Below are 25644 nucleotides of genomic sequence, written 5' to 3' on the forward strand. Positions count from 1 at the left end.
CTTAGTAGAAAAAAGTTCCTTGACTGAGCCCGACTTTGGGTTGGGTTATTCTCTATATAGTAGGGCCCTCCCAGGGATAGGGGTCACCGAAATTGGTTCCTCAGCTGAGTATAAAAAAGGAAGTCCTTGACTGAACCCATATGCTTTGAGTTTGGTAATTCTCCACACAATGGGAGCCCCCTAAGGCACTGGGGTCACCCAAAAGTCTAAAGGTAGTTGAACAAGAAAGAACCCCAAACAAACGTTTAGTATTTTGGTGATTCTGTAGAAGAAGATAAAAGAAACAACCAATCATCTTCAGGATTATAGAAGTAAATAATTAGAAAAAATATTTATTAAAAAATATTCTTTTCATCTAGCGAATAGAATTTTATGACATGGTAAAAAAAAAAAAAACTAGGCCACGCCTCTTGCGCCTCCTAAAAGGTGTCCGCCAAAGCCCCCAGCTTGAAAGGGCTCCAAACACGGAGGTGCGATCTACCCAATTAATAATTCTATGATTTGTAGCAAACACCCAATACGGCTTCCCATTCCTTCCGGAAGAAACAACGGAGGATGAATCACTTTGCCGGAGAGACACACAAACACGACTCCCACGCCGGGGTTTTGCGCGCAGAGCGTGGGCCCCGTTTGTGTCACCCGTCGCTCGCTTATTTCAGGCTCGACTCCCACACTCTCCGCCTATTAATAGCCTATTAACATCGGAAGCGAGTCGCCTCTTTATCAGCCAGGCTGGTAAAGTCGGCCTCGCCCCGCTCTTCGGATATATTTTTCGTATTTCCTAAGCAATGTATAAAGGTAACACTTTTGTGTATTTATTACCTCCCGCAGAGATCATCTTACTACCACCCCCCCACCCCAACAATGCTTTAATCTGCATTTCTCTCTAGAACATCGGCGCCATCTTTGTTCAGGCGTCATCATCTACTTCCTGGGCTGAGATTGAGAGATAACAAAAACATTTAAATCCCGGTGCCTGTGCAGTTCTTGGCTGTGTTGAAGAATGTCTAACGCAGATCAGCCCCTGCCGAAATCTCTCGCCTTCTGACTTGTTACAAAGTTGCTGGAGCGTTCTGCCCCATTTTCATGTCTTGTATTCAACTGCATTAGGTTATCATTTTTTTTAGTATACTGCCGTCTAGTGGTGGTTTTAGGACATTGCAACTTGTTTACTAATGCGATTTTGGTTTCTTCTTCTGTACTCCCCTTCTGTTTAGCGCAAGTTGGTTAAGTCCTAGCTAGTCGGTGTTAGTTATTCGCAGAAACTAGGCTCCAGAAAGCCTTTGTGGGAGATTTACTAAAACTTCCCTCCTGTTTAGTGCAAGTTGGTTTAGTCCTAGATATTCGGTGTTAGGTATTCGCAGAGCCTGGGCTCCAGAAAGCCTTTGGGGGAGATTTATTAAAACTTCCCTCCGGTTTAGTGCAAGTTGGTTTAGTCCTAGATATTCGGTGTTAGGTATTCGCAGAGCCTGGGCTCCAGAAAGCCTTTGGGGGAGATTTATTAAAATTTCCCTCCGGTTTAGTGCAAGTTGGTTTAGTCCTAGATAGTCGGTGTTAGTTATTCGATTGGGCTCCAGAATGCCTTTGGGGGAGATTTACTAAAACTCCCCTCCTGTTTAGTGCAAGTTGGTTTAGTCCTAGATAGTCGGTGTTAGGTATTCGCAGAGACTGGGCTCCAGAAAGCCTGTGGAGGAGATTTACTAAAACTCCCCTCCTGTTTAGTGCAAGTTGGTTTAGTCCTAGATAGTCGGTGTTAGGTATTCGCAGAGACTGGGCTCCAGAATGCCTTTGGGGGAGATTTAGCGGTAACACTTGGTGACACCCCCTCCGACGATCCCCGCAGAATAGATCGGATCTGCGGATTGAGCATAATGGATCAGACTCCAATCCATTATGCTCCCCAATCCGCAGATCCGATCTATGCTGCGGGGATCGTCGGCATGCAACCTATACAGGGTGACACTGGACCCGCTCCCCGAAAAAGGTAAGTTGTAAAGAAAGCCGACGATCCCCGCAGGATGGACCGGATCCATCCTGTGGGGATCGTCGGCATGCTTTACGACTTACCTTTTCGTGGAGATGGTCCGATGTCACCCGGTGCGGTCGGTGTCACCCGGTGCAGGCCGCACCTGCCTCGGAACACCACTGAATATATATATTCAGTGGTGTCCCGAGTTATATATATATATAGAATATGGCCAAAATTGTAGTATTTCAACTATATGTCAATATATTTGGGAAGAATATTTTTAAAATATATTTCAAAATATATTTTTCTTCCATGTGGGTAGCACTCTCCAGTTTTATTAAAACCCCCATTGCCTACATACAGTGCGAAAGACTGGAAAAACATCCTCCGTACTGCAATTCGCTGAAGTCAAATTGTGCTGAGTTCAGCTTCTCTGACTTATTGAAGAGTTAAGCTGCCTGTGGATGGTGCCAAGTCAGCAGGTGACCATACTATCTGGGCAGACTGGGTCTAAGGAGGTTTGTCAGTGCATACAGGATCCTTTGAAACAGAACACCGAGTGATCTCTGGGGGAGACGTGACTGAGAAAATGCTTCCTCCTGCCTGCAGCAGACTGATGACATCATCGCAGCCTAGGCAAAGTCACTTATATAGAGCTCGAAGACAGCTTGTATGTATTTCTCAGTGCTCTCAATCATTTGGCGCACTCTGCTGTAGACTGGATGGCGGCATCCCCGACAATAACATGCCTAGGTTTTAAAGCTAACCCCAGGGGCGGACTGACAACTCATGGGGCCCCCGGGCAATAGGGGATCATGGGGCCCCTGTGTCCTTGCCCAAACTCAAAAAATCCTATTAAAAAGGAACCAGGGGCATCTCATGGGCCCCCCTACTGACCCCGGGCCCTCGGGCAGTGCCCGAGTTTCCAAATGGTCAGTCCGCCCCTGGCTAACCCATATTTGTAGAAATACAGTGGCTGCTATTGGAAAATGCCGCTTGCCTGGCTGTTCCTGGCTTGAAGACATTCTGAGCCGCAGACACGGCTTGTTCAGTCTCTTGAAGCCATAGGATTGTCTCGATAGGCAGGCAAGGGGAGGAATTCAATGGCGCGTTCTGTGTTGTTCTCATGGCGGGTGTACTTTGATCTGCACAAAGTGCAAAGATGCCCGCCAGTGAAATACAATCCATTTATCCCCCCTTGTAATCATCTAATATCTTTCTTCTTTTTTTTTTTTTCTACCCATAATTTACATATTGTGATATTTCCCCGGAGCGCTAATCATATCTCCTCTCGCTCTGCAGTGACATGGAGCAGCGGTTCGCTGTCTGCCTCCCTCGTGATGATGCACGCAGCTGCGGGGCGAATAGGCGTTTGTCTAGAAAGAAGACAGGTTGGCAGCCATCTTGCCACAGGCAATTCTCTGGAACAACCCACACAGGTGGATGCAGTAAAATCTCACAAAACCGGAGCTGGAAGGCTGGCGGTGTTTAGTAATGGCTTCGCGGTTAGTAATTCGCCGCCTTCCCGTGGCTAGGGCATTGTAGACGGGACGGGCTCCCATTTTTAACCTCTTAAAAACCTAACCCACTACAATACTCATGAGCACATCTTGTGGCCACATCAGCTTTTAATCAATCCATATCCAAAATAGAACTGATGGTTTAAATAAAATGGACAAAGGATTCTCTGAGCACTGGGGATCCTTTGTCAAATGATTGGACAATGAGAAACAGCAACAGCAGTTGCTGCCTGCTTCGAGGCTGGCTGTGTCTGATTGAAACCTCAGATGGTGCCATCCATGAAGGAATAGTCCCAGCTTTGACTGATTCTTGTGATATTTCTCTCACCATTTCTCCTACTCACTCTTCAATAACACGGAGCAGCGGTTCGAGTGGTGGTGTTTAGTAATGGCTTCGCGGTTGGTAATTCGCCGCCATCCCGTGGCTAGGGCATTGTAGACAGGAAGGGATCCCATTTTTAAACTCTTAAAAACCTAACCCGCTACAATACTCATGAGCATATCTTGTGGCCACATCAGCTTTTAATCAACCTATATCCAAAATAGTACCAATATTGATACATAATGAGACCAATACTGATGATAAAAATATTGTTGGTTGATATAAAGAGAGCTAAACTATCATTTTGTCATTCTTTTAATTCTATATGTAATAGAACTGATGTTTTAAATAAAATGGACAAAGGATTCGCTGAGCACTGGGGATCCTTTGTCAAGCAATTGGGAAATGAGAAACAGCAACAGCAATTGATGCCTGCTTCGAGGCTAGCTGTGTCTGATTGAAACCTCAGATGGTGCCATCCATGAAGGAATAGTCCCAGCTTTGACTGATTCTTGTGATATTTCTCTCACCATTTCTCCTACTCACTCTTCAATGACACGGAGCAGCAGTTCACGTGGCGGTGTTTAGTAAAGGCTTTGCGGTTGGTAATTCGCCGTCTTCCCGTGGCTAGGGCATTGTAGACGGGACCCAATTTTTAGCCTCTTAAAAACCTAACCCACTACAATACTCATGAGCACATCTTGTGGCCACATCAGCTTTTAATCAACCTATATCCAAAATAGAACTGATGTTTTAAATAAAATGGACAAAGGATTCTCTGAGCACTGGGGATCCTTTGTCAAGCGATTGGGCAATGAGGAACAGCAAGAGTAGTTGCTGCCTGCTTCGAGGCTGGCTGTGTCTGATTGAAACCTCAGATGGTGCCATCAATGAAGGAATAGTCCCAGCTTTGACTGATTCTTGTGATACTCATTCTTCAATGACACAGAGCAGCGATTCAAGTGGCGGTGTTTAGTAATGGCTTTGCGGTTGGTAATTCGCCGTCTTCCCGTGGCTAGGGCATTGTTCGACTGGTGGTGTTTAGTAGTGGCCTGTAGTCAAGGCCTGCTTTGAGAGTGGCTTCATCTGATTTACTGCATGATAAAGGATTCCAAGAGCACTGGGAATCCTTTGTCAAATGGTTAGCTAATGAGACAACAGCAGTCACTGCCTGCTTTGAGGGTGGCTTTGTCTGATTGAAATCTCAAGCTGAGCCAACCTTTAAGTAATAATCAAAGCTATTAACCGAAACAATTAGCTGGAAGCACCTAAATACCCCACAAGTCATTCAGATGCGTTATTCAATTGTCTCATTGGTTAGCTAATGAGACAGCAGCAGCAGTCACTGCCTGCTTTAAGGATGGTGTTGCCTGATTTGATACATGAAAAAGGATTCTGAGAGCACTGGGAACCCTTCGTCCAATGGTTACCTAATGAGACAGCAGCAGCAGTCATTGCCTGCTTTGAGAGTGGCTTCATCTGATTTAATGCATGATAAAGGATTCTCAGAGCACTGGGAACCCTTCGTCAAATGGCTAGCTAATGAGACACCAGCAGCAGTTAAGGCCTGCTTTCAGAGTGGCTGCATCTGACTTAATGCACAATAAAGGATTCTCAGAGCACTAGGAACCTTTTGTCAAACGGCTAGCTAATGAGACACCAGCAGCAGTCACTGCCTGCTTTGAGGGTGGCTTTGTCTAATTTAATGCATGATAAAGGATTCTCAGAGCACTGGGAATCCTTTGTCCAATGGTTACCTAATGAGACAGTAGCAGCAGTCACTGCCTGCTTTGAGGATGGTGTTGCCTGATTTGATGCATGAAAAATGATTCTCAGAGCACTGGGAACCCTTCGTCAAATGGCTAGCTAATGAGACAGCAGCAGCAGTCAAGGCCTGCTTTGAGAGTGGCTTCATCTCATTTAATGCATGATAAAGGATTCTCAGAGCACTGGGAACTCTTTGTCCAATGGTTACCTAATGAGACACCAGCAGCAGTCAAGGCCTGCTTTGAGAGTGGCTGCATCTGATTTAATGCATGATAAAGGATTCTCAGAGCACTGGGAACCCTTCGGCAAACTGCTAGCTAATGAGACAGCAGCAGCAGTCAAGGCCTGCTCTGAGAGTGGCTTCATCTGACTTAATGCATGATAAAGGATTCTCAGAGCACTGGGAACTCTTTGTCCAATGGTTACCTAATGAGACACCAGCAGCAGTCACTGCCTGCTTTGAGAGTGGCTTTATCTGATTTAATGCATGATAAAGGATTCTCAGAGCACTGGGAACCCTTTGTCAAATGGCTAGCTAATGAGACACCAGCAGCAGTTAAGGCCTGCTTTGAGAGTGGCTTCATCTGATTTAATGCATGATAAAGGATTCTCAGAGCACTGGGAACTCTTTGTCCAATGGTGACCTAATGTGACACCAATCAAGGCCTGCTTTGAGAGTGGCTTCATCTGACTTAATGCATGATAAAGGATTCTCAGAGCCCTGGGAATCCTTTGTCCAACGGTTACCTAATGAGACACCAGCAGCAGTCACTGCCTGCTTTGAGGCTGGCTTTGTCTGACTGAAACCTTGAGCAAAGCCGACCTTTAAGGAAAGTCACAGCCATTAACCGAAACAATTATCTGGTTGCACCTAAATGCCCCGCAAGCCAATGAAATGCATTATGCAAATTATTCTGAGTATTAAACCTCCCCCCCGGGGTGACAGCCAACACGTTCGGAATACCAATACGGCTTCAAAAAGAACGAGACAGACGCACACCGTAATTCGGCTCAGGAGGCTGTGTGTGACCACGGGGGGGGGGGGGGCACAGATGGTGGGTGGCTGGCAAGGTTTTCACCCCGAGGGGGGGGGGGCAGCTTTACACCCCCTTAGATTTATCACACGCCTAGCCGTGCTAAAAACAATGTTTCGCGGCGTAGGTTTTTCTCCTGCGCAGCAGTAAATAACGGGCATGATTAATCGTTTTCAGCCTGCTGGCCGTATGTCTGAGCTGCATAATGATGAAGCCGTGATTCACAAAACAGAGTTTTTGTTTTCTCCCTAACAGCCTATCGATCGGGAATCTTGTACCTTTCAAAGCCTCGTAATTCTTGGATTTGTCCTTAAAGGCGCACTTAAAGGAACGCTCCACTTGGAAGAGCCGCTGTGTATGGCCGCCGGTAGGACTCTTCGTTAGGCATGAAAAACGCAATCACGCCTTTTTGCTTTGACTTCATTTTTGCGCCGGTGGCCATTTTTGGCTAGAAGACTGAACTTTTTTTTTTTTCTATGATTCGGAATGAAGATAATCTACTAATCTAGGAGAATTTTGTTAATAATTTTTTATTTTAAGAACATTCGTTCCATCTTCCAATCGTTAGTGGAGACAAATCGACGTTCATTTTCGACCATAGTGAGGAGAAAATTCAAAGGAGCTGGACTGAAAATGTGGATGGCAACCCGTGCCCTGAATGAAGATTGAGCCTTCCTGGTGTCAAGCTCCACCGGCCAAAGTTGGTCCCCAACTTGATGAGTGAGTTGTCACCAGCGACCGGATATCTTGACGCTAGACTTGTGATGGACAAGTCCAGAACATGTCTTGGATAGACGTCCAAGTTCTGGTTGGAACTTTGGGTGATGTCCGTCAAGATATCCGGTCACTGCTGACAACTCACTCAAGTTGGAGACCAACTTTGGCCGAAATTATTCCAGGCAGGATAGAGAGGTGGTGAAAGAAATGGTTGGCAACTAAAAAATTAAGGGCTACCCCCTCTCCCTTGGATGAAGATTAAGCCCCAGCCTTCATGGTGTCAAACTCCACCTCTGTCATTCAGCACTCCAACACTAGAACCTCTACTAACCCTGATGCTAGATTTGTGATGGACAAGTCCAGAACATGTCTTGGATAGATGTCCAAGCTCTGGTTGGAACTTTGGGTGATGTCAGTCAAGATATCCGGTCACTGCTGACAACTCACTCAAGTTGGAGACCAACTTTGGCCGAAATTATTCCAGGCAGGATAGAGAGGTGGTGAAAGAAATGGCTTGGCAACTAAAAAATTAAGGGCCACCCCCTCTCCCTTGGATGAAGATTAAGCCCCAGCCTTCATGGTGTCAAGCTCCACCTCTGTCATTCAGCACTCCAACACTAGAGCCTCTATTGACCCTGATGCTAGACTTGTGATGGATAGATCGACCATAGTGAGGAGAAAATTCAAAGGAGCTGGACTGAAAATGTGGATGGCAACCCTAGCCCTGGATGAAGATTGAGCCTTCCTGGTGTCAAGCTCCACCTAGGGAGGTGGTGAAAGAAATAGCTTGGCAACTAAAAAATTAAGGGCAACCCCCCTCCCTTGGATGAAGATTAAGCCCCAGCCTTGTGATGGACATACCAGAACATGTCTTGGATAGACGTCCAAGTTCTGGTTGGAACTTTGGGTGATGTCAGTCAAGATATCCGGCCACTGCTGACAACTCACTCAAGTTGGAGACCAACTTTGGCCGAAATTATTCCAGGCAGGATAGGGAGGTGGTGAAAGAAATGGCTTGGCAACTAAAAAATTAAGGGCTCCCTTGGATGAAGATTAAGCCCCAGCTTTCATGGTGTCAAGCTCCACCTCTGTCATTCACCACTCCAACACTAGAACCTCTACTGACCCTGATGCTAGACTTGTGATGGACAAGTCCAGAACATGTCTTGGATTGACGTCCAAGTTCTGGTTGGAACTTTGGGTGATGTCAGTCAAGATATCCGGTCACTGCTGACAACTCACTCAAGTTGGAGACCAACTTTGGCCGAAATTATTCCAGGCAGGATAGAGAGGTGGTGAAAGAAATGACTTGGCAACTAAATAAATTAAGGGCCAACTTCTCTCCTTTGGATGAAGATTAAGCCCCAGCCTTCATGGTGTCAAGCTCCACCTCTGTCATTCAGCAGTCCAACACTAAAGCCTCTACTGACCCTGACGCTAGACTGGTGATGCACAAGTCCAGGACAGGTCTTGGATAGACATCCAGGCTCCAGTTGGAACTTGAACTTTGGGTGATGTCAGTCAAGACATCCTGTCTCTGGCAAATGGATCGCTCATCTTTTCTTATGGAATTACTCCCTTGGTTAGCCAGAACAGCGAGGTGAGGTCCTGAAAAACAGAGCGGGACTTGGTTGGTTAACTGCATCCAGATATTATACCAGGCATGATAGAGAGGTGAGGTTGGCAATTAAATAATTAAGGGCCAACCCCTCCCTTGGATGAAGATTAAGCCCTGACTTTTATGGTGGTTAGTCATTCAGTGATCCAACCCTAGAGCCTCTACTGTCCCTGATGTTGGACTGGTGATGGACAGGTATAGCTTGAGGAGAGGTCTTGGATGGAAGTCCAGGCCCTGCCTGGATACTGGATTTAGGGCGATAGCAGTTGAGTCATCCTGTCGCTAGCGAGCAAGGAAGTGACACCATTAGGACAAGGGGATCCCTCAACTGGGGGCTATGTGAAAATTGCAGTGTGGGTCTTCGGGCCTACTCTGAAGCCTAGGAGAAGGCTGTGTGGCCATCAGGTTCCTTCCTCCCCTGTGTTAGGGGGGTCTTCCACCCAGTTGGCTTTGGCAGGGTCTGCTAGACCCTGAGTAAGCCTTACTTCCAGTCAGGAGTCCTTCTTCTCGGAGCGTCAGAGAAGAGTCAGAGGATCCCTCTACCGGGTGCTGTGTCAAAATTGCGGTGTGGGTCTTCGGGCCTACTCTGAAGCCTAGGAGAAGGTTGTGTGGCCATCAGGTTCCTTCCTCCCCTGTGTTGGGGGGTCTCCCACCCAGTTGGCTTTGGCAGGGTCTGCCAGGCCCTGAGTAAGAGTTACTTCTAGTCAGGAGTCCTGCTTCTCGGGGGGTCAGGGAAGAGTCACGGGATCCCTCAACCGGATGCTGTGTCAAAATTGGGGTGTGGGTCTTCGGGCCTACTCTGAATCCTAGGAGAAGATTGTGTGGCCATCAGGTTCTTTCTACCCCTGCCTTGAGGGATCTCCCATCCAGTTGATTTTTGAGGGGTCTGCCAGGCCCTAAATGTGCCTTACCTCTAGTCAGCAGTCTTCCTCCCCAGGTGGAGGGGGTCAGGGAAGAGTCCTTGCTCTGTGGGAGTGGACCATTTGACACAACCTTGTGCACTCTTTTGTGTGCTTACATGCACTTTTTTGGTTCACTTTGCCTTCTGTTTTTTTTGTGCACCACACCAGTGGCTCGAAAAAACCAAAGAGAAAAGAAAAAGTCAAGAGTGGCTCTTTGGCATTCCAAGTGGAAAGATGTCACCAACACACCAAGGAATCCGCAGAAGGGTCCAAACAAAGAGAAAAGAAAAAGTCAAGACTGGCCCTTTGGCATTCCAAGTGGAAGAATGTCATGAGCACACCAATGAATCCGCAGAAGGGTCCAAACAAAGAGAAAAGAAAAAGTCAAGACTGGCCCTTTGGCATTCCAAGTGGAAGAATGTCACCAGCACACCAAGGAATCCGCACAAGGGTCCAAACAAAGAGAAAAGAAAAAGTCAAGACTGGCCCTTTGGCATTCCAAGTGGAAGGATGTCAGTAACATGCCAAGGAATCCGCAGAAGGGTCCAAACAAAGAGAAAAGAAAAAGTCAAGAGTGGCCTTTTGGCATTCCAAGTGGAAGAATGTCACCAGCACACCAAGGAATCCGCAGAAGGGTCCAAACAAAGAGAAAAGAAAAAGTCAAGACTGGCCCTTTGGCATTCCAAGTGGAAAGATGTCACCAACACACCAAGGAATCCTCAGAAAGGTCCAACGCTTTATTCAGTGGTACGACGGCAGCGTTTCAGAGCCACGCAGGGCCCCTTGGTCATTCTCTGAAACGTTGCCAACGTATATATTATGTGACCACTAAATAAAGTTTTGGACCCTTCTGAGGATTCCTTGGTGACATTCTTCCACTTGGATTGTCTGTGGTTCCCGGACACTACTACATTCACGTGTAGCCTTGGGAAAACTACTTTTGGCCCTTTGGCATCACCCCTAGGTTCCAGAGTCCTCCTTGGCCACAAAACAACCTAGTGCTTAGTCATGACCGGTTCTCTTTGAAGGAACAGATGCCATTAGAAGTAACAGCCTTGGATCTCTCACCGGAGCTGGAAAAAATGGCCACCAGCATTTCACTGGAGGCTTCATTTTCCACACGCGACTGTTTGGCGCAACACGAAGCTACCTGGATAATGTCGGTATTGGCAGATCGTCGTCTGGCTCCATGACCGGCTGTCTTCCGGGGTCTAGGTGAGGGAAAACACTCGCCCTCCGCGTAGACACCCACTTAACACGGACGCGCTGGCCTCTCCTCCCTCCGCGCCTTCTCCATCGGCTATAAAAAGCCCTCATTAAACATGACCGCGGCTTCTATTGAACTCTCCTCCGGTTCCTTTTCTCGCCTTCATTATTCCTGCCTGCCAGCTTCTCCTTCACAGCTTGAGTACGGCGCTCCCTACCCCGACGAGGCGGGCGGCGTACTGACGTGGGGGTAACTCCGACAACCGCGGCTTTCTCAGAATCACTTCAGACCTCATTTGCGGCCGTGATTGTTTATCGATCCCTTAAAGACGGGCAAAGTCTTTGGAGAGAGCAAGAGAGATTTTACAATTTTTGGTCAGGTTTTTATTTCTGTGGCCCCCCTTTTTGGGGAGATTTCCCCTCACTTCCTGTCCCTGTGACACCTGTTGCAAGTAATGGGGAGGGGACAAGAATGCGCTGACAGCAAGAAAGTTCTAATCATTCCTTCATTTACCAAAATGTGCGCTTTTTTTAGCTGGGGAGATTTTTTCCCTCACTTCCTGTCGCTGTGACACCTGGGAGAGGACAGGAAGGCCGAAAATGTGTTTCTATCCCGTTAGAGAGATTTGCCATCACTTCCTGCCCAGGAGATTTATGAGTGAGGGGAAATCTTCCTACTACCTTTCTATGTGTAGAGTGTCACAGAATAGGACGTGAGGAAAAGTCTCCTTAGAACATCCATCAGGATTATATTGCTGTCTGTGTCCCCAAGGCCACCCGAGGAAGCCATTTCTGCTGCATCCTTATTAATGGTTGCTGGGACGCTGGCTGCTGGACCATACGCCATCATTGGTTGCTAGGAAGCAGACAGCTGGTCTGCACAGCATTATTCATTGGTTGCTAGGATGCAGGTGGCTGGGCTACATAGCATCTTTGGTTGCTAGGATGCAGGTGGTGGGAACACACACTATCACTGGTTGCTAGGAAGCAGGCGGCTGGGTTAAACACCATCATTGGTCGCTAGGAAGCAGACAGCTGGTCTGCACAACATTATTCATTGGTTGCTAGGATGCAGGCAGCTGGGCCCCATAGCATCATTGGTTGCTAGGATGGAGGTGGCAGGACCACACAGCATCATTGGTTGCTAGTACACAGGTGGCTGGGCAAGCAGCATCAATGGTTGCAAGGATGCAGAAGGCCAGACCACACACCATCACTGGTTGCTATGAAGCAGGTGGCTAGGCTACACACCATCACTGGTCCTTAGGACGCAGATGGCTGGCCCACACACCATCACTGGTTGCTAGGAAGCAGGTGGCTAGGCTACACACTGTCATTAGTCACTAAGATGCAGGTGGCTGTGACACACACCATCACTGGTTGCTAGGATGCAGGCGACTGTTCCACACAGCATCATTGGTTGCTAGGATGCAGGTGACTGGTCCACACAGCATTATTGGTTGATAGGATGCAGGTGACTGGTCCACACAGCATCATCGGTTGCTAGGATGCAGGCGGCTGGTCCACACAGCATCATCGGTTGCTAGGCTGCAGGTGACTGGTCCACACAGCATCATCGGTTGCTAGGATGCAGTCGATTGTTCCAGACAGCATCATTGGTTGCTAGGATGCAGGTGACTGGTCCACACAACATCACTGGTTGCGATCACAATATAGGCAGGGTCATGCAGCATGACTGGTTGCTAAGACGCAGCTGGCTGCCTGCACCATAACAACCCCTGTACGGACCAGGGGCCAAACATACACAGAACTGAGCACGCTCCAAGGTCAGAGTGTCCAGTGTGAAGTCTACCATCACCGACTGTCTGAGGGACCCCCTTACTTTCCATCACAAGCGGCACGGCCCCGTATGTCCCCATACAGGAGATTCTCCCTCATTTCCTGTTAAGGTTGTCACCTTTTCTAAGAAAAAAAAAAAATAATCGGCCTCCAAATTCCTTTCCTATTAATAAGAAGCCCTGTTGTCACCACTCTGCCCAAGTGCCAACCCAACTGCCTGTCCAACTGACGGTTGTCACAGGAACAGGAAGTAAGAAATAACTCGGTTCTGGGGACACCGATAGCACTTCCTCCCCCGACAGAGGCGTCTACTAGAAATAGAAAGGTTTTGGCTGAAGACTGAAGAGTTGCAGGCATGGCGGCGGGCACCGTGGGAAAGGCCGGGCCCTGCCAGGCGCCTTATCTGTGATTTATCCGGAACGTCTCTGTTTCATTTCTCCATCTGGCACTCGTGAGACTCCGACAAGGACAGTTGTGTCTGCCGCGTCCTTTTATCGGCTCCTCGTAGATGGCGGCCCGTCTCCTTCGGCGTGTTTCCATACACTCCGGGACTCCATGCCAGGGATTCCGGAATGTCACCCTGACAGCCGGCTGCGTTTGTTTCCTGATAAAGAGCAGAGCGCGTTCTCTCTCCGAGACGACTAATCCCCGCAACGCAGCCGGGAAAGAGGACCTGTCTGAGGCACACGGGCGCAAAAAAAAAATGCCGATTTCAGAAGCGCCTGGCGATTTTGTTTTACGCCTCTGAATGCAGCTGCGCTGGACCTAATTAACCCATGAAGGCATTTAAATCCGCATTTGCACCTTGCGTTTAAAAAACGTAAACGTGCGCAAACTCATTCTATTGGCTAGAATTTTTTTTTTAATTATATATATGATCTATGAACAATACACGTAATATAGTTTAAAGGCACGGCGCTGCAAATTTGCGTTCCCAGACAGGCGTATTTTACACATTAATGTGCGCAAGCTCATTCTGTTGGCTAGAATTTTTGTTTTTTTAATTATATATATGATCTAGGAACAACACGTAATATATTATAAAGGCACGGCGCTGAAAATTTGCGTTCTCAGAGAAGCGTATTTTACACTTAAATGAGTATAAATGTGCGCAAACTTGTTCTATTGTCTACAATTTTTTCTTTTTAATTGCTGAGCTGTCCCTTTAAAAAATATATGGACAACTTTCGAACTACATTTTAATGTGCGCAAACTCTATTCTATTGGCTAGATTTTGTTTTTAAAAAATACTGCGCTGTCTCTTTAAAAATATATGCAACACGTGTAATATATTTTAAAGGGACGGCGCTGCAAATTTGCGTTCTCAGAGAAGAGTATTTTACTCCTAAATGTGCATTAATGTGCGCAAACTCATTCTGTTGGCTAGAATTTTTTTTTTTCTTTTTATTCTTTTAAATACTGCTCTGTCCCTTAAAAATATATGAACAACATCTGAAATATATTTTAAAGGGACAGCGCAGCAAATTTGCGTTCCCAGAGAAGCTAATTTTTTTTTTATTTTGCAGCGCCGTCCTTTAAAAAATATTTTATTTATATGCAACATATGTAATGTATTTTAAAGGCACGGCGCAGCAAATTTGCGTTCTCAGAGAAGCGTATTTTACACTTAAATGAGCATAAATGTGCGCAAGCTTGTTCTATTGTCTACAATTTTTTCCTTTTAATTGCTGCGCTGTCCCTTTAAAAAAATATATGGACAACTTTTGAACTATATTTTAATGTGCGCAAACTCATTCTATTGGCTAGATTTTGTTTTTTAAAAATACTGCGCTGTCCCTTTAAAAATATATGCAACACACATAATATATTTTAAAGGGACGGCGCTGCAAATTTGCATTCTCAGAGAAGCGTATTTTACACCTAAACGTGCATTAATGTGCGCAAATTTTATTATTTTTTTTAATACTGCGCTGTCCCTTAAAAATATATGAACAACATATGTAATATATTTTAAAGGGACGGCGCTGCAAATTTGCATTCCCAGAGAAGCGTATATTACAGTTAAAAATGCATAAATGTGCGCAAACTCATTCTATTGGCTAGCATTGTTTTTTAAAATACTGCGCTGTCCCTTTAAAAATATATGGACAACATATGAAATATATTTTAAAGGGACAGCGCTGAAAATTTGCATTCCCAGAGAAGCGTATTTTACACCAAAATGTGCATAAATGTGCGCAAACTCATTCTCTTGGCTACAATTTTTTTTTTAAACTGCTGCGCTGTCCCTTTAAAAATGTATAATACATGGAAAACATATGAAATCTATTTTAAAGGGACAGCGCAGCAAATTTCCGTTCCCAAAGAAGCGTATTTTACACCTAAATGTGCATTAATGTGCGCAAACTCATTCTATCGGCTAGAATTTTTTTTTTAATTGCTGCGCTGTCTGTGGGCCCTGTCCACACCAAAGCATCGCGCTGACGCTCACTAAAATGGCACAAAACGCGTTGCAACGTGCGTCGTTGCGCCTCAACACGCTGCTGCCCCTATGGAGTTACATCACATTTTAAAAAAATGGCACTTTGATGCGTTTTAACAATGCGTTCCATCGCACCACGCATGCAATATGCGCAAAAAAAAAGTGCACGTCCACAATTTATGCCTGGGTGCGTAACGCTGTAAACGCTGTTATTCTCGAAAAAATAAAAAAAATAAATAACAAATTGTCCCGATGACACCAGTGGGGTTCACGCAGTTGTCGTTGGTGTCATAGAAGGGGTTTGTCTTCCTCTAGCGCGGTGGCTGTTTTTCGGCAGACTTTTGATTTTGCGCACGGCGCCGGGAAAGTCACTTATCGCCTTCGGCTAAGACTGGAGTTCAGGACTGTCCCGGATCCCTCCACCCAGCAGGATCAGACAGATTAATTCATCACATGCTCCAGCACCAATGATGAGGTCCCGGCTGACCCCGCCTCTAATACCGCACTGGGCGGGGTTTCCCACGTCCCAGCCTCTGCTGCCTGACTTCTGTCTGCAGCTCTTAAAGGGTCTGTCCACCCAAAACTGTTACTTCAGCATCCCTGCTGTGCCCATTATGAGGGGTTCCCACCATCCCTGTGCTGAGTTCCCAGGTCCTTACGCCCACTGTGCCCATTATGAGGGGTTCCCACCATCCCTGTGTGGAATTCCCAGGTCTGTACGCCCGCTGTGCCCATTATGAGGGGTTCCCACCATCCCTGTGCTGATTTCCCGGGTCTGTACGCCTGCTGTGCCCGTTATGAGGGGTTCCCACCATCCCTGTGCTGAGTTCCCGGGTCTGTACGCCTGCTGTGCCCGTTATGAGGGGTTCCCACCATCCCTGTGCTGATTTCCTGGGTCTGTACGCCTGCTGTGCCCATTATGAGGGATTCCCACCATCTCTGTGCTGAGTTCCCAGGTCTGTACACCCGCTGTGCCCATTATGAGGGGTTCCCACCATCCCTGTGCTGGGTTCCCGGGTCTGTACACCCGCTGTGCCCATTATGAGGGGTTCCCACCATCCCTGTGCTGGGTTCCCGGGTCTGTTCACCCGCTGCGCCCATTATGAGGGGTTCCCACCATCCCTGTGCTGAGTTCCCGGGTCTGTACACCCGCCGTGCCCATTATGAGGGGTTCCCACCATCCCTGTGCTGAGTTCCCGGGTCTGTACACCCGCCGTGCCCATTATGAGGGGTTCCCACCATCCCTATGCTGAGTTCCCGGGTCTGTACACCCGCTGTGCCTGTTATGAGGGGTTCCCACCCTCCCTGTGCTGAGTTCCCGGGTCTGTACACCCGCTGTGCCCATTATGAGGGGTTCCCACCATCCCTGTGCTGAGTAAATATCTGGACGGGTTACACTCACACATGACCTGAAGCACAAACTGTATAAGTAACAAAGTCACATTGTAGGTTTCAGGCGCCCCTCCCTGCCCCCCCTGCGACTCTCAGTTGATTGAATCACCCGGCAGCTCCCCGTGACACCGCCAGCGGCCGCTCGGGCCCAGGAGGAATAAACAGCATTTCCCTCATGCGGTCTCAACGCCGCAGTCACATCGCAGCCACGCGTGCCGCCATCGCAGAAACAACATTTTCATTTCAGACAAAGTGGGGAGAAGTTTAACCCCCCGATAGTTTTTTTTACTGTGAGATCAAAGCGTACGGAACTCTTTTTGGGACCCTTTTGGACCCGTAAATATACCCCTGAAATCGTTTTTATACCTGTCGATCCTGCCAGAAACCCCAACTTCCTGTGCTGCATGGAGGAAAAGATGGGGGAGGTGTTCTGTAGTCTTGTCCTGCTCCTCCATAGACACAGTACAGCGAGCGTTGTCACCCCAAGACAGGAAGTGAAAATAAAATTTAAAAAAAAAAACCTTGACAAAGGAAAACTAATGCAGCCGCCACATCTGAAGACTTGAATATATATTAAATGTTTTGTTCTCGGGGGGGTGGACATGTTTTTACCCTTTCTATCGGTCTTGGCACCAAACGTGATGGAAAATCCAAAATTTTGACATAACAGGAAAAGAGGGGAAATCTTCCAATGGGGAAGGGGGGGGGGGGGGGGGCGCTTGTTTTGGTGACAACTTATTGTATCGAAAATAAAAAGTTTAACTTTAGAGAAACTTTAAAATAATATACCCTTCTTATAAATATTTTAGATTTTTTTTTATTATTTAGATTATTTATTTTACGTTTTAGATCTTTTTTTTATTATAATTTTTTTATTTTTTAGATTTTTTTGGGTTTTAGATTTTTTTTACAACATAGCTTAAGATCTTTTTTTTTTTCTCTCTCTCTTTAATTTTAGATCCTTTTTTTTTTTTAGTTTTAGATTTTTTTTAGTTTCAGATTTTTTTTTTTTTTTAGATATTTTTTTTTTCTTTTTAGTTTTAGATTTTCTTTAGTTTTAGACCTTTTTTTCTTAGTTTTAGATTTTTTTTTGTTTTAAATAATTTTTATTACTTTTAGATTTTCTTTTTTTAGTTTTGAATAAAATTTTTTAGTTTTAGATCTATTTGTTAGTTTTATATTAAAAAAAAAAGTTTTAGATTTTTTTGTTAGTATTAGATTTTTATTTTTAGTTTATTTTTTTAAGATATAGATTTTTTTTTTGGTTTTAGATTTTTTTTTTAGATCAGATTTTTTTACAACATAGTTTATGATCTTTTTTTTCTCTCTCTTTAGTTTTAGATCCTTTTTTGTTTTTAGTTTTAAATTTTTTTTAGTTCAGATTTTTATTTTTTTTTAGATTTTTTTTACAGCACAGTTTAAGATATTTTTTTTTCTTTTTAGTTTTAGATTTTCTTTAGTTTTAGACCTTTTTTTCTTAGTTTTAGATTTTTTTTTGTTTTAAATCATTTCTTTTACTTTTAGATTTTCTTTTTTTAGTTTTGAATAAAGTTTTTTAGTTTTAGATCTATTTGTTAGTTTTATATAAAAAAAATTTTTTTTGATTTTTTTGTTAGTATTAGATTTTTATTTTTAGTTTATTTTTTTAAGATATAGATTTTTTTTTTTTGCATTTAGAATTTTTTTTTAATTCTAGATCATATTTTTAACAACATATTTTTTAACAACCATATTTTTTTTTTTTAGTTTTAGATTTTTTTTTACTTTAGATTTAGATCATTTGTTTCTTAATTTTCTTAGTTTTTTCTTAGATTTTTTTTTTTTAGTTCTAGATCATATTTTTAACAACTTAGGCTGGCCATACATTATACAATTTTCTTGAGATTTTTGGTTTAGATTTACGAAAAACCATATAATAGGAGGTCAAACATAACAACACTAGAAATTAGGCAGAAATTGGCCAGAAAATTGTATAGTGTATAGCCAGCAATAGTTTTAGACCATATTTTTTTTTTTTAGTTTTAGATTTTTAACTTTAGATTTAGATCATTTATTTCTTAGTTTCCTTAGTATTTTCTTAGTTTTAGATCCTTTTACAGTTTTAAATCTTTTTTTTTTTTTTAGATCATTTTTTAGAACTTTTTTAAAATGTTAAATCTTTTTTTTTCTAAAATTTTTTTTTTTAGCTTCAGATAATTTTTTTTAGTTTTTAAAGTTTTTTTATTTTTAGTTTAGATATTTTTTTTTCTTTTGTTTTTTTATTGTTAGCTTTAGATTTTTTTTGTTTTTTTTTTTTTGCTTTCGGTATTTTTTTCAGTTTTAGATTTTCTTTATTATTTTTGTTTCAGATCACTTTATTTGTTTGGAATTTTTTTTGTTAGGTTTACATTTTTTTTTTTTTTGTAATCTAGATAATTTTTGTTCGTTTTAGATAACTTCTGCAGGCTTCATATAGTTGATAAAAGTCTCCGGCAGAATTTTAGCTGAATTTCTTCTGTCATGCACTCCAGGGGCTTAGTGGTTGCATCTCTGGGGTCCTACATTCAGTTTACAAGTAGGACTTGGTCTGCCCAGAATTTGTACATTCCCGTGATCTAGATTTTTTTGATTTTTTTATTTTAATTTATTTTTTTACTGGTGGTGTGTTGTTGCGGCAAAGTCTCGTAGACCGGCGAGCGTCCCTTCCATTGTTCTGTGTCTAATAATGACCCTTTATAACGGAGTATTATTATTTGGGTCTGTTGTCATCAGGACGCCATTGTGTGTGCTCAGCAGACAATGTCCTCCTCGCTCAGGACTGATATTCGGCTTTCAGTGGACTGCGGTCTGCTCCGAGGTCCCAGACAAAGACGGCCGAGAGACAATAGCAGCCTATTTATTATACATCATACGTAACCGTACACCTCAACCAATCTCTGACACCGCCGCACAGTCAAGGCTTTTCTTCTCTACCAGCACCGTGAAAGGGCCGGTCCTCCCGAAACTGATAGAGTTGGTTACGGGTGGTCTTGGTTATGAGTTGGGTGTCCGTGTTGCACCCCCATCTCCCAAAATGACATTTAAGGTTCTGCAAGAAAGGTAGAGTAGATGGAAACCCGATTTCCACGTTCCTCAGGTTTCTGATTGGTGTGCTGGAGGTCCCGTAGTCAACCATGGGACCCGTTGACCACTGCCTATCCCAGTCCTGGCTGAAGCCCTGCTGGATTGTTGCATAGGTAGACGTAGACGTCCTTCACCGCTCCTTACGTTGTTCCACTGCCCAACTTCACACCCCCCGGCGCTACGGAAGAGGAATGGGCAATGTAGGAGGACAAAATCTCCAGGTCAGGAGGTCTTTTTACACCTTAAGGAAAAGGGACATTCTCTCGAGGACAGGGAGGTACTTACTTAGGAGAGGACAACTGGTTCTGAAGAGGCATGCGCGAGACCATCTACATCAAAATGGAACCATCATCCCTGAGCAGAGGTAGGGGGGGCCTTCCACAACATCTCTCATGTCTTTCGAGTGGTCTACACTTACGATTTGGCAATAATTCACATTGTCGGACGTGGGACTTAAAGGATTAACACCCATGCAGTTGGCAACTAGAATCAGAGGGTTCCACAACTTTCACACCACCCATCTCGTTCTTGGGCAAATAACATCTCCCTTGACAGATTCCATGGTGGTTGGATGAAGGTGAATGTCAATATTGGGGTATGTTCCTGACATTTCTGAGAACTGAAACGTCTTGAAAATGATGGAACACGTCCAACTGGATGTGGCTAATGATTACCGGCTATTAGTCCTGGTGCAAAGATCTCGGCCATGCCCAGTCTATGGTGACTGTAACTCGGCAAGACTCAATGACTCAAGGTCTCAGGAGGCCTCAGAGACAGTGAAAGACACATGAAACCAAGAATCGATTGGTACAGATGCAAAAATGTAGCCATCGCAGAATGGAGAAGCTACAAATTGACCTTCAAGTCCAGTTGGCCAATGGTTACCAGCTATTAGTCCTGGTGCAAAGATCTTGGCCATGCCCAGTCTATGGTGACTGTAACTCGGCAAGACTCAATGCTAACACACACTAACAACCCTGACTCCGTGATCTGCTCCTCCACAGCCACATATCTGGAAGGTCTCAGGAGGCCTCAGAGACAGTGAAAGACACATGAAACCAAGAATCGATTGGTACAGATAAAAAACATGTGGCCATCCCAGAATATACTCTACACCAGGGATTCTTGTTTAGACCAGTTTGTGGAACTTGAACCTCTTCTATCAGATATTTCTGATATCTGGACATAAATGAATTGATCAAAAGGCATGGAGAAGCTACAAATAGTCCTTCAACTCCAGTTGGCAAATGATTACCTGCTATTAGTCCTGGTGCAAAGAGCTTGGCCATGCCCAGTCTATGGTGACTCTAGCTCGGCAAGACTCAATGCTAACACACAATAACAACCCTAGCTCTGTGATCTGCTCCTCCACAGCCACATATCTGGAAGGTCTCAGGAGGCCTCAGAGACAGTGAAAGACACATGAAACCAAGAACCGATTGGTACAGATGCAAAAATGTGGCCATGCCCAGTCTATGGTGACTGTAACTTGGCAAGACTCAATGCTAACAAGCAATAACAACCCTGGCTCCGTGGTCTGCTCCTCCACAGCCACATATCTGGAAGGTCTCAGGAGGCTTCAGAGACAGTAAAAGACACATGAAACCAAGAACCGATTGGTACAGATAGAAAACATGTGGCCATCCCAGAATATACTCTACACCAGGGATTCATGTTTAGACCAGTTTGTGGAACTTGTACCTCTTCTATCAGATATTTCTGATTTCTGGACATAAATGAATTGATCAAGTGGCTTGTAGAAGCTACAAAATGTCCTTCAAGTCCAGTTGGCAAATGATTACCTGCTATTAGTCCTGGTGCAAAGATCTTGGCCATGCCCAGTCTATGGTGAATGTAACTCGGCAAGACTCAATGGTAACATGCAATAAGAACCTTGACTCCGTGATCTGCTCCTCCACATATCTGGAAGGTCTCAGGAGGCCTCAGTGACAGTGAAAGACACATGAAACCAAGAATAGCCTGGTACAGATAAAAAAAATGTGGACATCCCAGAATATATTCTACACCAGAGATTCATGTTTAGACCAGTTTGTGGAACTTTTACCTCTTCTATCAGATATTTCTGATATCTGGACATAAATGAATTGAACAAGTGGCTTGGAGAAGCTACAAATAGTCCTTCAAGTCCAGTTGGCAAATGATTACCTGCTATTATCCCTGGTGCAAAGATCTTGGCCATGCCCAGTCTATGGTGAATGTAACTCGGCAAGACTCAATGCTAACAGGCAATAACAACCCTGACTCCATGATCTGCTCCTCCATAGCCACATATCTGGAAGGTCTCAGGAGGCCTCAGAGACAGTGAAAGATGCATGAAACCAAGAATCGATTGGTACAGATAAAAAAAATGTGGCCATCCCAGAATATACTCTACACCAGGGATTCGTGTTTAGACCAGTTTGTGGAACTTGTGCCTCTTCTATCAGATAGTTCTGATATCTGGACATAAATGAATTGAACAAGTGGCTTGGAGAAGCTACAAAATGTCCTTCAAGTCCAGTTGACCAATGATTAGCAGCTATTAGTCCTGGTGCAAAGAGCTGGGCCATGCCCAGTCTGTTGCTGACTGCAAATCAGCAAGCCTTAATATCAAATGCAGTGGCAGCCCTAACGTCCTGGTCTGCTCCTCCCCAGCCACATGTCTAGGAGGTCTCAAGAGGCCTCAGAGCCAGTGAAGGACATGTCAAACCAGGAAGTAATTTCTATCAGTGGAGGTAACAAAATGTGGCCATTCCAGAATATACTCTGCACAGGGGATTCAGGTCATGTATAGATCAGTTACTGGAAGGTGTACCTCTTCTATGAGATATTTTTATATTTAGGAGGTCTCAGGAGGCCTCAGAGGCCGTGAAGGACATGTCAAACCAGGAAGTGATCTCCATCAGTGCAGGTAATAAAATGTGGCCATTCCAGAATATACTCTACACAGGGGATTCAGGTCATGTATAGACCAGTTACTGGAACTTGAACCTCTTATGAGATATTTTTATATAATTTTTATATCTAGGAGGTCTCAGGTGGTCTCAGAGGCCGTGAAGGACATGTAAAAACCAGGAAGTGATCTCTATCAGTGCAGGTAACAAAATTTGACCATTCCAGAATATACTCGGCACAGGGGATTCAGGTCATGTATAGACTAGTTATGGGAAGGTGTACCTCTTTTGTGAGATATTTTTATATCTAGGAGGTCTCAGGAGGCCTCAGAGGCCGTGAAGGACATGTCAAACCAGGAAGTGATCTCTATCAGTGCAGGTAATAACGTGGCCATTCCAGAATTTACTCTACACAGGGGATTCAGGTCATGTATAGACCAGTTATTGGAACTTGTACCTCTTCTAGGAGATATTTTTTAGATACTTTAATATCTAGGAGGCCTCAGAGGCCGTGAAGGACATGTCAAACCAGGAAGTGATTTCTATCAGTGCAGATAATAAAATGTGACCATTCCAGAATATACTCGGCACAGGGGATTCAGGTCATGTATAGACCAGTTATTGGAACTTGAACCCCTTTTATGAGATATTTTTTATATATTTTTGTATCTAGAAGGTCTCAGGAGGCCTCAGAGACTGTGAAGAACATGTTAAACCAGGAAGTGATCTCTATCAGTGCAGGTAATAAATATGTGACCATTCCAGAATATACTCGGCACAGGGGATTCAGGTCATGTATAGACCAGTTATTGGAACTTGTACCTTTTTTATGAGATATTTTTATATAATTTTTATATCTAGGAGGTCTCAGGTGGCCTCAGAGGCCCTGAAGGACATGTCAAACCAGGAAGTGATCTCTATCAGTGGAGGTAATAACATGTGGCCATTCCAGAATATACTCGGCACAGAGGGTTCAGGTCATGTATAGACCATTCAACACGACCCGAACCTCACCTATCAGGAACTTTATTTTAAATGCGATTATAATGCAAGCCCCTCTTGAAGACAGAAAAAGGAAATGACCCTGAAATTCAGTCGAGTAAAAAAAAAAAAAAAAAAAAAAAAAAAAACCATTTCACAGACTCTGAATTATTCGTCTTTAAGTATTCCGCATCTATCGTCCTCAGGATTTGTTCGGCTTTTTATGTAGCGGCCATGAATACAGATGAGCGCGATTTATCAAGGCCGCGGACGTCCATTTTTATTGGAAAAAGCTGTGTTTTGTGCTTTATTAGCGGAGCCGCCGAGCCCAAACACCGAGTTTGTGACCTCCGTAGCGTCAGCTGAGCCGACCCATCACTTCTCATTAAGCCGAGTCATTCGTCTTTCTCTTTCCAGAGGAATATTCCTGCGGCGAACAGGTTTTTTTTTTTTTTTTTTTTCACAGAACGAAATTGAAAAGCCTCGAAGTGCGGCTTCTTAAAGGCGCAGTAGCCATCAAGCGTTACATTCGTTTTGCCGCGTCCAGCGCAGGGGATCGTGTTTATTGGACCCTGGGTATAATTTTTGTAAAAATTAACGTTTGGCAGCTGCCTTCTCTTGCTCTGGTTTTTATTTTTTAAATATTTTTTTTAAATATTTTTTTTGTTTTTATTTTTTTTAAATATTATAATTTAATTTTTTTTATTTTTTTTTACTTTTTTAAATATATATATTTTTTAATTTTTTTTAAATTTTTTTAAAAAATAGTATATATTTTTTTTAAATATTTTTTTTATTTTTTTTTAAATTTGGTTTAAATATTATATATTTTTATTTTTTTTAAATATTTTTTTAAATATTTTTTTTCTAAATATTTCCACATACCAACTGTTTACAATGTTGTCATGCCCCACCCTCTTAGTGGCGGCGTAACTGTCTTAAGGCAAAGCACCGATGACTGGGCTTATGCTAAATTTTATTATCAGTAATTTTTATTTTCCACCATATGCAATAATTGAAATTTTAATTTGCAAACATTTATAGCCATGCTAGCACTAGATATTATCAAGCAAAAAAATTGACTGAAATGTGTCAAAAAATGCTTTTGAGCTGGAAGTTCCTAGGGGGAGGAGCTTGACAACATTGCAGGACTATATTATTTTTTAAAAACTGTGTCAAAAAATGCTTTTGAGCTGGAAGTTCTTAGGGGGAGGAGCTTGACAACATTGCAGGACTATATTATTTTTTAAAACTGTGTCAAAAAATGCTTTTGAGCTGGAAGTTCCTAGGGGGAGGAGCTTGACAACATTGCAGGACTATATTATTTTTTAAAAACTGTGTCAAAAAATGCTTTTGAGCTGGAAGTTCTTAGGGTGAGGAGCTTGACAACATTGCAGGACTATATTATTTTTTAAAACTGTGTCAAAAAATGCTTTTGAGCTGGAAGTTCCTAGGGGGAGGAGCTTGACAACATTGCAGGACTATATTATTTTTTAAAACTGTGTCAAAAAATGCTTTTGAGCTGGAAGTTCCTAGGGGGAGGAGCTTGACAACATTGCAGGACTATATTATTTTTTAAAAACTGTGTCAAAAAATGTTTTTGAGCTGGAAGTTCCTAGGGGGAGGAGTTTGACAACATTGCAGGACTATATTATTTTTTAAAAACTGTGTCAAAAAATGCTTTTGAGCTGAAAGTTCCTAGGGGGAGGAGCTTGACAACATTGCAGGACTATATTATTTTTTAAAACTGTGTCACAAAATGCTTTTGAGCTGGAGGTTCCTAGGGGGAGGAGTTTGACAACATTGCAGGACTATATTATTTTTTAAAAACTGTGTCAAAAAATGCTTTTGAGCTGAAAGTTCCTAGGGGGAGGAGCTTGACAACATTGCAGGACTATATTATTTTTTAAAAACTGTGTCAAAAAATGCTTTTGAGCTGAAAGTTCCTAGGGGGAGGAGCTTGACAACATTGCAGGA

At 43.7% G+C, this 25644-nt stretch overlaps 1 protein-coding gene across 2 annotated transcripts in view; it reads right to left on the reverse strand.

Annotated features, from left to right (window-relative positions):
- LOC149441740 (semaphorin-6D-like) overlaps positions 1-25644 on the reverse strand; it is a 339406-nt gene that overhangs the window by 215119 nt on the left and 98643 nt on the right. The window lies entirely within an intron of this gene.

The sequence above is a fragment of the Staurois parvus genome, unplaced genomic scaffold (genome assembly GCF_062004578.1).
Source record: "Staurois parvus isolate SC_StPar_1 unplaced genomic scaffold, SC_StPar_1.0 ptg000951l, whole genome shotgun sequence".
Taxonomy (NCBI): Eukaryota; Metazoa; Chordata; class Amphibia; order Anura; family Ranidae; genus Staurois; species Staurois parvus.